Source organism: Poecilia mexicana, unplaced genomic scaffold (assembly GCF_051168715.1).
Source record: "Poecilia mexicana isolate PSO_F unplaced genomic scaffold, ASM5116871v1 scaffold_9, whole genome shotgun sequence".
Taxonomy (NCBI): domain Eukaryota; kingdom Metazoa; phylum Chordata; class Actinopteri; order Cyprinodontiformes; family Poeciliidae; genus Poecilia; species Poecilia mexicana.
The window spans coordinates 26,512,331-26,527,040 of NW_028263378.1; the positions used below are offsets into that span (position 1 = coordinate 26,512,331).

The 14,710-nt window shown below is 40.8% G+C and overlaps 1 protein-coding gene across 6 annotated transcripts in view; it reads left to right on the forward strand.

Moving 5' to 3' along the window:
* The window catches only part of fbrsl1 (fibrosin-like 1), a 353,739-nt gene that overhangs the window by 157,761 nt on the left and 181,268 nt on the right, over positions 1–14,710 (forward strand). The window lies entirely within an intron of this gene.

Here is a 14,710-nt window from a genome sequence, read left to right on the forward strand (position 1 = left end):
CATTGGCTTCAGCCCTGAAACTCTCCTGTATCTTACTTATTGTTGAATCATCAACATCGACTTTGACTCAAACAAGTGAGGCATGCAGTGTTTTTTTTTTCATTTTCTTGCCTCCTTGATAAGTTAGAAATGCTCTCTTGGAGTAATTCTGGTAGACCAGCCACTCTCAAGGTTCATCACTGTTCTACGTTTAGCTCCATTTGCAGATATTTTGTTTCATTAGATTTTGTCATCTAATGAAAGGGCAGTGCCTCCCATGTTTGCTGCCTCAGGCACCTGTCTGCCCACATCTTATGTTTTTGTTGTTGTTTTTGGACGGACTGTACGGAAACGTCAGTTTCCTCCCTGAGGGACTAATAAAGGTATTCTATTCTGAATGTCCTTAAATAGAAGAATGACTCGTGGTTTTTTTAACTTCATGTTGCTGGACAGATGCTGTTAAGGTACTTTTTTTATTGTACTGGTATGGTAGCGATCAGGCCCAGTCAGGATCCTGCTTTGCTCCTCTGACTAATCATATTTTGACAGGACCAGGTTGGCTGGTAGAGCATAGGATTTGGATTTGTTTCTCCTTCATAAGAGGAAATTGTCATTTGAAAACATCTTGTATTTACTCAGGCTATCTTTGTTGATTTGACGATCTGAACAATTTAATATAACAACACATTTGTAAATGGGCAAATGTTTTAGGGTTCATTTCTATAGTTAACCTAAAAAAGGAGTTGCTTTGTTTTTATTGTTTGTCAAATCTTTTCGCCTTCCTATTTTTATCCCGTTTAAGCACTTGTTTTCCTCCCCCTTTGCATTGACAAAGTAAAGCGCTACCCTGCGCTCCACTGTTTGTTGCCATGATGTGTCAAGTCTCGGAATAATGAAGACAGCGCTTGTCCTTTACGTCCTTTGCTAAAAAGGGAGCTCATAAGAGGTACTTTATTTAAAACATGCTCCTTATTTGCAAATGAGCGGCATATGGTGCGGGTTATTGTAGCTCGGAAGCAATCACCCAAACAAACAAAGCAGCTATAAATGGTTTGTCATCCTTAATCTGCCTCAAAGGGCTACTGTTAAAGCGCCGAACAAAGCAAACTTCAAAAAACATTGATCTCTGTGGAATCGGGGGGGAGGGAGTTTTTTTTTTTCTTTTCTTTTTTTTTATGTTGTTTTAATAGAACATGTCACATTCCTGCTCCCCGGCATCAGCACACTCACAGAAGGATGAAAACAAACAAGACCTCCAAAAAAAGCTGGCAGAGCCCTTTGGCTCGAACTGTCAGTTTAAGTCGGCAGGGAACGAGGCCTTCTCTTTATCTGAAAGGCGAAGGGGAGGGATTCGGAGCAAGAGAGGTGCAGTTTGGCTTGGAGGTAGTGGAGTGGGAGGAGGAGACTGAGGTGAGGGGGGGGAATTGTGCAAGCAAAGCAAAGTCTAGTAACGAGGCCAGGAAGTTTCATGTTGTCTGGCTCCCCCTCGCCGGCTATCTGATGGTGCTATCTGCAGTGTTTGTAGCCTCCAGGCACCTCCTGGGTACTGAGCTCTGACACTCAATCTGCTCGGCTGCAGGGTCCGCTTGATTTCTGGGGGCTGCTTATCTGCAAGTGCTCCGGGCTTTACAGTATGATGGTTTTGAAGGAGGGCTCAGGGTGCTGGGTCAGAGGAGCTACAGGGATCTGCAGGGCAGAGGCTGAAAGGCTGGAGGAGGAGGAGGAGGAGGAGGAGAGTGAAGAAGAAAAACACAGGGATAGGAGAGAGAACAGAACGTTAGAAAAAAATCAAGAACGCTGTGCATCTAAGTGGAGTGTCAGCAAGACAGACCACCAGTAGCATTGATGAGTAATCTCATAAGTGACTTTTTAAATTGATCAAGGTCTAATGATTTAACTCCCCGCAAATAAAAACTAATCAGTCATGTGTGTGTGTGCAGACTGTTTAACTGACCCGAACCAGTAAGAGAAGATTAAATATGTCTAATATGACGCAACATCTCAGTTCAAGATTGACAATCTGGCAAAATAAATTCATGATTTTGTTAATTATTTTTAAACACAATTTCTCTTTATTAAAATATGATTATAAGATAATTTTTTTTTTTTTACATATTTGTAAAAATCACAATCACTTCTGCCTTCTCCCAGTTCTCCCAGTACTAACCGCAAAAATACACCACTCAGTCAGAAACAACCAGTCAGAGCCAGGAGGAGGGTCTTAACGCCATCAGTCACTCTCATGTGCAAGATGCTCACACCTCCCCTCTTGTTCTCTGCTACGTTCACCACAACATAGCCTGTTACAAATGCTAAGGCTAGTTAGCATAGTCAGTGATGATGGTGGCTTTCCTGGAACGGTGAGTTGTCTCTCTACCATTAGCACATGTAGCAGCACATACACAAGGATGATTAACGTTCAACCAGGAGCTTTTAACGTCCAAAGCTCCTGGTTGTTTTTGACCAGGAGGAGTACATTCTTCAGACTGGAGGAGGTCATAGATTATCTGTCTCATATTATACCCTCATGACATGGTGATAGTTTTAGTAGTTACGGTAAAAACATGTTTTTATTAAACTGACATGCTGCAGCTTTACTGTTGAAGAAAGCTTCTGTTTGCCTCAAACAGTTCTGAAATGCAATTTTATTTTAAAAGGTTATGAATATCATTTTCACGTAAAGTCCACTCTTGCAGTATAATAAGTTTGAAATTTTCCAATAGTCATTACACCGTGCAAATTTATCAGTGATCTTTTTAATTTCTACATTAATTGTTTTATAATCCCTATGCTACTGGGGGTAGTTATAGCAACAGTATTATTATTATTATTTTTTATTATTATTATTTTAGTCCTCTCTCACCAATGTAGCTCCTGCTACATTATATTTGTCAGGCAGTAATTACAGTCTGGGCACACAGTGCACCCAGCATTCAAACTGTTGGTTGAAATCGCTGACATTTGTTGCTGTTGGGTTTGGGCCCAGTGCAGAATGTTCTGGGATTCAGAACACACCATCATGTCATAATGGACCATTCAAAAATCTACCTCTTAACCATTTCCATTATGTCCGTTGCCTTGGTTATTTATTTTCAAATAAGTTGGAGGATAATAAAATATTTAAAGCAATGCCATAATATAGAGTTAGACGCTCTGTCATGTTGAAGATATTTTGGCAGGAGTGTCGTTAGTAGGTAGAAATTATTTTAATTTCCATAACTGGCAATGAGAAAATAAGTTTCCATATATACATTTACAAGATTAAAAAATTGCCTTTTGGAACAGACCAATTTTATATTGAGTGGTTCCTCTGTATGAACCAAATAGAAATACTAAAATGCAGTGTGGTAATTATTAAAATCAGTTTTAGTTTAATCCTTACCACTTAAAAAAATTATTTGCTAGCTGAAGGAAATGGAGAAAAATGTACCTGGTGTGTTGCAGTAACAAGGCTTTGAATGCCTCTTACAGGCCACCGTACAGTCTCTCTGCTTGGCAGAGTTCATGCTTCCCTCTTGTTCTGCCTTGCCGGGCTTCAGTGTTTCAGTCAGTCTGAGTTTGTTGTGGTAATGCTAACCACTTTGTGCTAATCTGCAGCGTAAGACGCTAAAGACAGGTTTAAAATCTAAATTTTTTTTTCATTTAGTCTATTTTTCAAAAATGATTTTAAAACCCTGTTTTCTAGCAACTGCTCTCTGTCACTCACACAGAGCATCATTTTTATTCTCTGCTTGTACCATGAATAATTAATGACCACTCTTATTTTTATTTCTTGCGTTATGGTTTTACAAGGGAAGTTGGAATTGAATAAAACGAATACCGGCAAGTCAATCAAAGACCAGAGGTGGGCATTTGGTGGATCTAATAAATATCTCATAATTTAAGATGCAATGTAAGCTTTGGTTCTTTTCTGTCACAGTAAAACTAAAAGCAACTTTTCTCAATAGTAATGTCTGAACTATATCAGGTTGTCATAACGTGGCATTCGTGCTTCTGTGTCATCACTAGACGTTCGGTGACATTTAGCTAAGTGACTGAAGACGGATGAGAATTAGAAATAATCTTTGGAGCACCGAGTGACAGCAGATAAGCTACGCTTCGACTTATCCTTACTGTCTCAATCACTGTGGAGAACTGGATAGGGAATTGTTTCCCGAACCAATTCTCTCAGCGCTTTGGGCGGCTTCATTATAACCTTAGCAGTGGGGAACCATGTGGGCATTGTTTCCTTTGCTTTCCACCTGCTTGTTGTTCAAGAAGAGATGTGCAAAGGTTCCAGGCAATTTATCATACTCTCTGGGGCTTCAAGATTAAGAACCCCAACATCTCCCTCTGCACCTGGGAGGTAGGTGCTGCAGGAGATGCAGAAAATGTCACAAAATTTCTTTACAACGATCTGGCCATCCTGTTGCTTCCTGTGGGCTGGGCAGATTGTACCTCGTGGGTTGAAGAGGGGGGCAGGGGGGCAGATGGGTTTGGTGGGGTGGCATTTCAGCTGAGCTTAAAAGACAACACACCACTCCTTCCCTTCAGATGAAGTGATTAAGCTCAAGTCTCCAACCCCCAATCTTTTGAAACCACCCAAGGCCAAGAAGCGGCTCTTGTTTTCACGCACGATAAAAGCACAGAGCTTTGTCTGTGACAGTATAATCTGACTAGTCTGTTTTGGGAAGCTTTATCTCCACGGTGTCAGGGAGTAAAAAAAGTGCTTTTGGTTGAGCACCGACGCTCAGGCTCTCAGACGCCCGTTTGGCTTGTCATAATCACGTTTAACGCTAAATGAGTCTACTCTCTAAACAGAGCTATCTCAGAGTCATGTGTACATCCTTGTTTAGGCTGATTTGGATCCTACAACCCCTCTTTGTTGTGGAGAAAAAGACACTTAGCTCCCTGCCAGATGAGGCTTTTTCTAAAGATCTCAATCAAATACTGGATTATATCAATTATTATTATCTAATAAAACTTTGATGCTGCATTGCACAAAGCAACAGTGATTCATTGGATTAAATGTTACATCCAGTGAACATAAGACGATTGAATACAACTTATATTTTGCACAGTATCGTTTTTGTAGCGATAATTTTCTGTGTTTCTAGTTTCTTTTTGAGCAGTCACTGAAGTTTAACTTTCTCATTGTTCTTTGTGTCAGAAGTGGAGACAGACGCTGTGTTTCTATTGACCATATGATTGCACAATTTGACATTTCGAAAAGACATTCATTTTCCGTTTCGGAAAATTGCAGTGTTCCCACTGCGCGAGGATGAGGCGTTATTTATTTTTTTCTTGGCTGAATCAAAATTAGCCTAAACTGAGATGGAAGTACTTTTTTGTGCATTATGCGAGTCACATAATCAACAACTGGATGTAACCAGTGGTGCAAACCACAAAGAAGAAGGTGGCAGGAAGTAGTTCGATATTTTTTAATGGCTTATCGCATGAACAAACTTATTCACGTGTGATTTTTGTTTCGGTTCACAGCCACATTAGTGGAATGCTGACAGTGTTTGGTGCACATTTGTAACGGCAACGCAGTTACTGAAATAGACTGCTAACAGAATCCGGCAATTTTCATCTGGATCATCAACCTGTGCTTGTTAGGGAGCATATTGGCTTTGGAAACCTCAGAGCCAAGACAAGGATTGTCATTCTCTAAGGTATTAGTACATGGACCACTGTTTCAGGTTTGCTAGTTATGCTAATCCTGCTAAAAGCAGATTAAAATGTCAACTCTGTGATCATTTTTTCATATATTTGTTAAACTCTGTTTTTCTATAACCGTTCTCTCAGACATGATGTTGCCTCTGCTCCCAACATAAATATTTAAGAATCGCTTGCAGCAGAAAGGCAAAAAAAAAATCAAATGGAGAATGACAGTCGGCCACAAAACTCTTAACGGTGCATCGCTGCTCAGTGCCTCTCTGTCTTTTTCCCATCTGACATCTTTTTTTCCCGCATGCCTCTTCCAGTTTTTTCTCACTCTGCTTAATTTCCAGAGACATGCAGGTGTCTCTATACCACTGACTTTTCACAGGGTGAAAATTAGAGATGGAAACCAGGAGCTCAGCAGGAGTCGCCTGGGCCCCGACATTGTCCTGGCCTTTGGGTGAGGCACTTCTTGTCAGGGGCCTCTCTAAGAGGGCTGCCGCTGTAAAAGAAGAAGAAGAAGAAAAAAACCCTATTTGTTTATCCCTCTGTGCGGTCGGACTTCAGTTCCTGGACCTCGCTGCCTTTCGCGCACCAGGGACCTGAGCTGTTGCCGCTAGCAACAGATAAAAATTGCTGTTAACCACAGCAGGTCCCATAACACATCAATCAACGGGTCTGCAGATAAAGGCTGCAGGCTTCTGGGGCCCTGGGTGAATGGCGCAGTTGAAAATCCTTTCCCAGTGGCTGAGCACACAGCTCAGATGATAAAGGCCTGCTATCATTCAGAGCTGTGAGAGGAAACTTCATCTTAAGCTGTGCAGCTCAGGTTTTGTTCTAATGGGGATGCATTAAAACAGCACCAAGCATAAATGCGACTCCAGGAGAAGTCATTTGAATAAAAAGGCGACTCTGTAAAGCGGTGATGACCCGTCCTCAAAACAACGACTCTGTCATAGTCCGCTCGTTCTTAATGAACTCCTAATTGCTTTTACCAGTTGGTTTTGCTTTAAATTACACTTAAAGGTCGAGACGTTCAGCTGCTTGGGGATCCGTACGCTTAATCTTTTATGTTGTTATGAAGGAATTCAAAATCAGCGCCAGGAAATTACTTAATGCAAGAGTTGTTGAAAGACCTCATGGCTGGAACAAAATCACAAGTTATTAGTTATACCACTCTCTGAAAAATATGTGTATATATTCATATACATCACATATTCACATTCTACCATATATATATATATATATATATATATATATATATATATATATATATATATATATATATATATATATATATATATATATATATATATATATATATATATATATATCTTCTATTTTTGCATTGTATGGTGAGAAATCTAGTTCAAGTAAAGATGGAAAAATGAAATTCTAATCTGATAGCTTTGTGAAACATTTACATAGTGAACATTTTGGCTTAAGTAAGTCTGTCATAGTAGGCCACGCCGCCTCTGCTCTGATGCTCCGATGTTCACTTAAAGGCCATCAAATGATGCGTTTCCCTTTAGCCTGAACAAAAACAACAACAACAAAAAGATTATATGTTTTCCCAAAACCTTATTTTGTCTTGTGAAGCTAACGTTGTGCCGGATGTAACTCTTGTGTTATTGTGGAGCGCTACATCCCGTTGGCCTAATGGCTCATACAAATGGTTTCTTGAAGGTGACTTCCATGGATTATACTAATTCTACTGCCCTGAGATCTAATTCATGATGATAGCTTGTGTTCGTGGTAAGAAAGAAGAGCAATAATGACCTTTCCTCATATTAAATCCGGTTAATGTATTCCCACACGAAGCTCCCTGCTATCACCCATGTTAAAGTTAGTCGAAATGAAATGCGGGCTCTCATGGGTAAAAGCATTACTTTTATCCCCACAAGCCCAGCCTTGATTATCATGATTCTTAGTTTGTCCTGGATGCGCTCTCCCCTAACTCACATTTGCCCCACTTTAAACAAATAGGCCTATAATGTAACAATCAAAGCGTGCTCCAAGGATTTGTTTACCGCAGGCCCCTCTCACCATTAAGTTTCACGGACACCGTAGACAAATAAAGTGGTAATTCCACTTTATCATATGTTACATATACCACAATCAAGCGGCAATTACATGCTCCTTCCATTTGTAAGAGCTCCCAGTGCTGACATGGATGTTTTAATGAGGGCTGTAATGAACGCTCAGGGTGTTTGGCAAGTCTCTGAGATGATGCCGAGGCTTTTATGGCTTCCCATTATAACGTACAATTTGCATCAGCAAATTACAATGCTCCATATCATTATCCTGCACTGAGGCCCGATCATAAATTAGAGCTCCAATTACAAACATCTATCTGAGAAGCAGGGATGAATGCAGTGGCAGCCCACCATTTGCAGACAGACGGGATTGAAAGCCTCCTGTGGACTGTGGGATGAGATTTCCGTAGAGGTGTGATATTACCATAAACCGTCCTTGTAGGGAAGGAGCAGACCATGCTGCTGTTTTTTTTTTTTTGTTTTTTTTTGTTGCTGTTTTTGTTTTTGTTTTGTCTCTGCTGTTCCATACAACATATTTCACATCAATAAAGTTTTTTAGACTTTAATTGCTGTCCACGAACAAATAGTTCACACTGATTTCAGAGGCAGACTGTTTCACACTTCTCATTCAAACATATGTAAACCGGCCCACTCAGCTGTGAAGAGAGGGGAAGCCTTGTCCATTGTGCTTCTGTTCGTAACGAGCCGGGCCTCCGTCCTGTCCACTCTGCTTCTGCTTGATTGTGTCTCCCTTTTGATTTGAACTTGATGTCTGGTTTCCTACTTTACAAAAAATGAAAAAAAAAAAAAAATACAAATATGATTTTTAATGTAGGTCATTTTCAATTCTGGGTAGGTATGAAAATAATGTATCTGTCCATCCATCCATGCAACTTGCACATGTATACGGGAGAAATGGAGAGTTTTGAAATAATGAATGTGTAGGCCTTGTTTGTCATGCACTGAATAATGTATAGTACAGATTAATTTTTTTGTGCCATATTATTTTGAATCTTTGCGTGCAATCACACCAGCCCTGTTTGGTGTTTAACCCTCTTGTGATCTTGGCGTGATGCTTGGGTGGAGCGCAGCAGATCAGACAGAGTGGAAACTGGCGATTGTCCCGTCAGACCGTCAGTTCTCAAAACCACACAGGAAAAAAACTTGTAAAAGTGCATGCAGGGTTAATGTGACCCCCTGGACAGTGTACAGGGTAAAAAGCTTGCGGACCCCAATTGACCCCATCTCTTAAGACCGCGGGAGGGTCAATCAAACTTCAGGTTGACTAGAAAGTCTGGTTTGTTTGGGGAGGTGTGAACGCGCAATCGAACTCTAATTCTGACCAAAAAACCGAACTCTGGTCCACCTTAAAACCTAGGTCTTGGTTCAGTAGAAGTGAACTCTTGTGCATGCATATGTGAATAACATGTGGACTGTAACATAGGGCATTCTGGGTAAACACAACTAAAACAGATGAGTAAATCCAGCACTAGTGGGAGCTAAAATCCAACATCACTTGAGCTTTGTTTATATTTTGTGAAGAAGGAAGTTGCGCTCCGTGTCTTCTTCAGAGGTTTTTGTGTCATTTCCTTTAGCAGTTCTATGTCTAGCGCCACCACAGGCGAAGGAGTAAACAGGTTTTTCAAAGGGTTTAATTCATTTGATAGAGAGCAGTATGAAAGCAAACCACACCTCTGAAAATGCAACAAATGTTGCAATTTTGGTTCCCAAACAAATCAACCAGTGAAAACACACCCAGCGACAAGATTTCCCTGATTTAAAGAGGCGCTGCATTCTTTTTGGTATCTCCTAAGAAACTCAGAGTAAACCAGTGACAATCGTAATTAAAAACACTCCCCTACCAAAACTGCGTAAATCTTTTTTTTTTTATTATTATTATGATCATACACTCCGCTCTCCTTTTTTAATATAGAGACCCACCGTTCTCCCAGGCGCAAACTGTAGCTGCAGATGAAACGAGCAGCAGTGTCTCTGTGATGACTGTGTTGCCTGTAATCTGCGACCTGTGACCAAATCTTGCATGGAGAGGTAGAACAAAAGGCGCACACCGACAGATCGCTGCTAGCAACAGGCAGAAACCCACCTCTACAGATGAGACAAAAGGCCCGCGGGCTTCCTGCGAGCCCACAAGAGCTCCACAACTCTGCACAAACATAGCCTGAAATTAAGAATAGCCGGAGGCAGGCCCATTTCTACAGCAGAGTTAACATGTTGCTCTTTCTTTGTCTCGACGAAATTCTAGCATGGGCTTGTAACAGCACAGAAAAAAAATATATATAGAAAAGATTTGTTGTTTTTGCTCAAATATGAAGGAAAACCAGTTGTGTTTTTTCTCCGTTTTCGTTCTCCAGCTATATTCACACCCCTTACAGCAATCTGTCGGCTCATTTTAAAGGTATGCTAATGTGCATGTTTTGAGGTGTTTCTACATTTGCACCTCATAGCAGTTATTACAGCTACTACTGCTGCTCCTTTAGCGCTGCTATAAATCAAGTTTGGGTGGCTTAGGTACCCCCCCACTTCCCTAAGTCTGCCTGTGCGAGCAACATTTGTGAAACCTGTACAGTAAAAGAAGTTCTACTAAGTAGGTCATGTTCTGCCACTCTCCTTCTAATCACTCAACGAAAAAGAACATGTTTTTTTTTTTTTTACCTCCGCCCGCCATCGGAGCCCCTCAGCCTCGCTCTGGGGATTTTTAGGAGCAACACACATTCATTTGATTTTCCTGGCATGTGTTTTCTCCTTCTTCTCTCCCCGCACAACCCTCGTTACTTTGCTTTCCTCGTATCTGACGATACACGAGCAACACCTACCCTGCTCCAGCTCACAAATGTATCACTTCCCCTCCTCCCTCCCTCCCCCCCCTCTCTCTCCTTCCTCACTCCCCCCCTGCGCCTCTTTCTCGCTCACGCCGTCTCTCCGTCTCTCTCTGTGGAGAAGGTGTCTGACAGCAACAGCAGGCAAAGTATAAGATTACAGGAGAAGCAGGGGCAATTATACCTCCAGCCGATGCTGGTGTGTTTATGAGGAGAGTAACTGTTAATGACAGTGTTGTGGTTTCTCCAGAGTCCAGAACACAGCTTAAGCATGCCTGCTGGTTCTGTTAGCCCTGGCAGACATTCTGATTTTTGCTCTCTTTTTTCCTCTGCCTGTTTTTGACACCAAGTAGACCTCATTATTAAGCTAGGTAATCTTTTGCTGCTGACTGATTAGAGATGAAAAGCATTTTTTGTTGTTTTTCTGTGCAAACACTTGTCCTAAAAACCAAAAAAATAAAAAAATAAAATAAAACATGCAGGTGTTAGCAACTGGATATCCATCAGCAGAGCTTCAGCTGCTTGACCACTTCCCTCCTATGTGCTTTCACACACAGCAGACAGATTGTGAAGATTGGAGCGCGGTTTATGTTTAGATAAAGGAGCTGAAGCATAATTGCCCCGTAGGTTTCCAGTGTCCAACACAGACGATTTCCATATGGAGTGCTCCTTGGAGACATTAAGCTAATTTTTAAATGCATGATGTTTGATTCTGTTGGTTATGCTGTCTTTTTTATTTTTTATTTTTTTGTTGTTCTCCCACGAGATAGAGATACTAAAGATAAACTTATTGTTTTTTTTATGTTGTTTTTGCTCTCATTTCATACATGTTGTCTTCTTTGTTTCACCAAGCTAAAATCTTTTTACATTGTCAGTTGGTGCTTGGAAACTGGTAACCACTTCAGATACTCCCCGTTTGAAAAATTGCAACCTTGACTTGCTTGAGTCTGTTGGTTATTTCTGAAATACAATAGAAGCCCATGACCAGCCTCTTACACTGGGATTAAAATGCCCTGTAATAATTTTTATTTAATTGTGTTTGAGTTGCTTTAACCCTCTTTATCGCTTTCAGCTGCAGAATTTAATTTAAAGCATCCTCATGAGGCAGCAAGCTGAGAGAGTTGTACAATTGTCCTACAAAAGTATTCATACTTTTACAGCCATGAATATAATTTGATCTAAACTCTACCACGTCTCTGACTCAACTCATGTCTGACCAGCTTTCCTGGCCCTAATAAAGAAAAATGTTCCCACAGCATGATGCTGCCATCACCATACTTTGCCTTTGATCCTCACTGATAACAATCTGCTAACACCTTCATGGAAGGTTTGTGTTGATGCTCGGATCTCATGATGCACAGGGCTTCTTCACCAGCCATGTCAGGTCAGTTTGTTTCTCTGGATTCTATTTTGGCGAATGAGAGAAAAGAAGAGCTGAGTACAAACACACATCCCACTTTCCACATTTGATTTTTTAAAACCATGACCATGTCTACAATTATGCACAAGGTTATGTTGATCATTTAAAATTATGATAAAATACTGCAGGGCTGAAACGATTAATCTGATTAATCGTCATCAGTCGATTACTGAAATGATCGTCGGCTAATTTAGAAATTGATTAATCAATAAGTAGAGTATACGGGTTCAAAAAAAATCAAACATATTATTATTGGTAATTATTATAATTAAGCCAAAGCTGTAGAAAATATATATATATACATTTTGTATTTAAGATAAACACCTTTGTTTGTAAATGTTTTTATCCAAAGATCCTCAAGTGGTAAAGTTTTAGCTTTAGCTGGTTCAGATTTAACTAGAGGAATGCGATGGTATTGCATTTTAGGCAGTAAAATGTTTATTATTTAAATGACTAATTCAATTATGGAATAAAAGTCTTTCGTTGTCAACTAGAAATATGTAGAATGTGGAATTTTTTTTATCCAATTAATTGAAGAATAATAATCAGAATCGATTACTATAATAATTGTTAATTTCAGCCCTAAAATACTTTGAATTTTGTGGTTTCACAATGTCCAAGGGGTCCGAATACTTTTGCGAGGCACTGCCTCTTCCTAGTAAAGGACAAATGTTCAGCATAAAAGTTATATTTGCCAATCGTCACCTTGCTAAACACAATAGCTGCAGTTCAGAAAGAGTGCATTAACATGACAGCCGCCCTCAAGTCTTTTACCCCTGACCAGCCGCGCTCAGAGCCCGTGCTCCGCCACCCCAGCGTGTGCTCGGCCTTGGCCCCCGTTCACGCTGGGGCACATGAGAGATTAACTGGGCTGGCTTACTCACTCAGCAGGTTCCGCGACTCCCCTCCACTCATCCTGGCCCAATCTGTCAGCTAACCTCCTGCTCCGTCGAGCCATGGCAGCAGGGCATCACAAGCCCGACCCGCCTTCATTACGCCTGCCAGATGGGCTGAGAATTAGATTCGAACACCCACTATGGAGAGGGAGTGGAGAGAGATTGAAGAGGGAGGGAGGTGGTGGAGGAAAAAAGAAAGAGGGGTGGGGGGGCTTAAGAGAGAGAGAGAAAGAGAGAGAGAGAGAGAGATGCAGGGGGAGGGAAGTAATGTTTTTTTGTTTTCATTTATGTTGCAAGTTATTACATTTTAATGTCACACCCCTGGGACCTGGCAGCATTAAATGCCTGTTCTTGAATAATCGACACTAACTGCAAGCAAATGCTGGGGAGAAATGAAATTAGTGAGCACAGCAATTTGGCATAGTGATTATCAGCTCCTCGGAGGCACTTCCTGGTGATTTAAGAATGCTAACATTTAAGCAAGTCAGATCTCATTACTCTTCAAGGTTAAATCGAGCCGTGGCGTAGGGGAGGCAGATGCCTGATTGGAAGCAGTGCTTCGCCGTCTCTGTGTCTCTCTTCATTTTCTCTTTGTTCGTGCTAATGTTTCTCACTTTGGTGGCAAGACGGCGCAAGCAGAAAAGAGGGCCGTGCGAAATCTGTCAGACCCCAATGACACCTTTTGCCATCTCTTAATTAGATCAGGAATCCTCGCTCTCGAAGGCGTAATTTGTCCTTTAATGGAGATCATTGCTTGTTCAATGTCTTGCCGAGGCCTTGGTATTATTGTTCTTGATGTTAGTCTGCTGAAAAGGCACAGATCATTGAAAATGAATTAACCAGAGAATTAAATCTGCTTTGATGACAAATAGTCTTGGCGGTACCTTGCAGGCAGGTTTTGACCAAACCACAACGCTGGAAGGTTATGGATGAGTCCAAAATGAGATGCATTTCAAGAGCCATGCATCAAAATGTTTATCGTAGCTTTACTGGATCTCAGTACTGCATTTGACACAGTTGATCAGAACATACCGACAATTTTCCATAGACTGCAAAATTGTTTGGGAATGTTTGTTACTGTGCTGAACTGGTTGAGATCTGACTTGACAGTCAAAGACGACTTTTTGCTGTTTGCCAGTTTTACATCTAAGATTACATCTGGTGTTCCACAAGGTTCCATTCACAGGCCACTGTTATTTTTTCTATAATATGCCCTTCCTATAACTCATACTATGAAGTATTACATGGTACCTTACCATAAATATACTGACGACAAACAGCTTTATATTTACATGTCACAACATAATAACAGTAACCTAATTAACTACTAAAGCTTGTTTTTCACTGAGCTGTATGGCAGCTGTATGTGAGAGTCCAACACACCACTCCTGGGCCCCCTTCAGATGTAGGGCCACAGGACAATACAGTATGGTTAGCATGGAGCTACTGAGGTCACACAAGACAGTTTATTAAGAGACAGAAAAACGGCAAAGCTTGCAACGAGCACAAGACATACCATTGCAAAATGTTGGCTGTCATGCTAGCTTAACACCATGTTAGCCGTTTGGTTATAATCTGTCCAGTGAGAGTCCAACAGCTGGTGGAACGTTCTCTTGACCATAATATAGTGTACCAAACCACACCGACCCAAGTCTCAATCAATCAATCAAGTTTATTTATGTAGCAAATTTCAGCAAGAAGGCAGCTCAAAATGCTTTACATAAAAAAAACACACTAAAATACAAAATCACAGAAGACAGTCAATGAAACATTGACTGTCTCTTGAACGATACATTTTGTCATCGTTCACGTCAAAGTGTTTATTAATGTTTCATGTATTATGGCTCAAAAGCTCCTCTAAACAGGCGAAAGTGTTCAAGCTTTGAATGGACAAGCAGA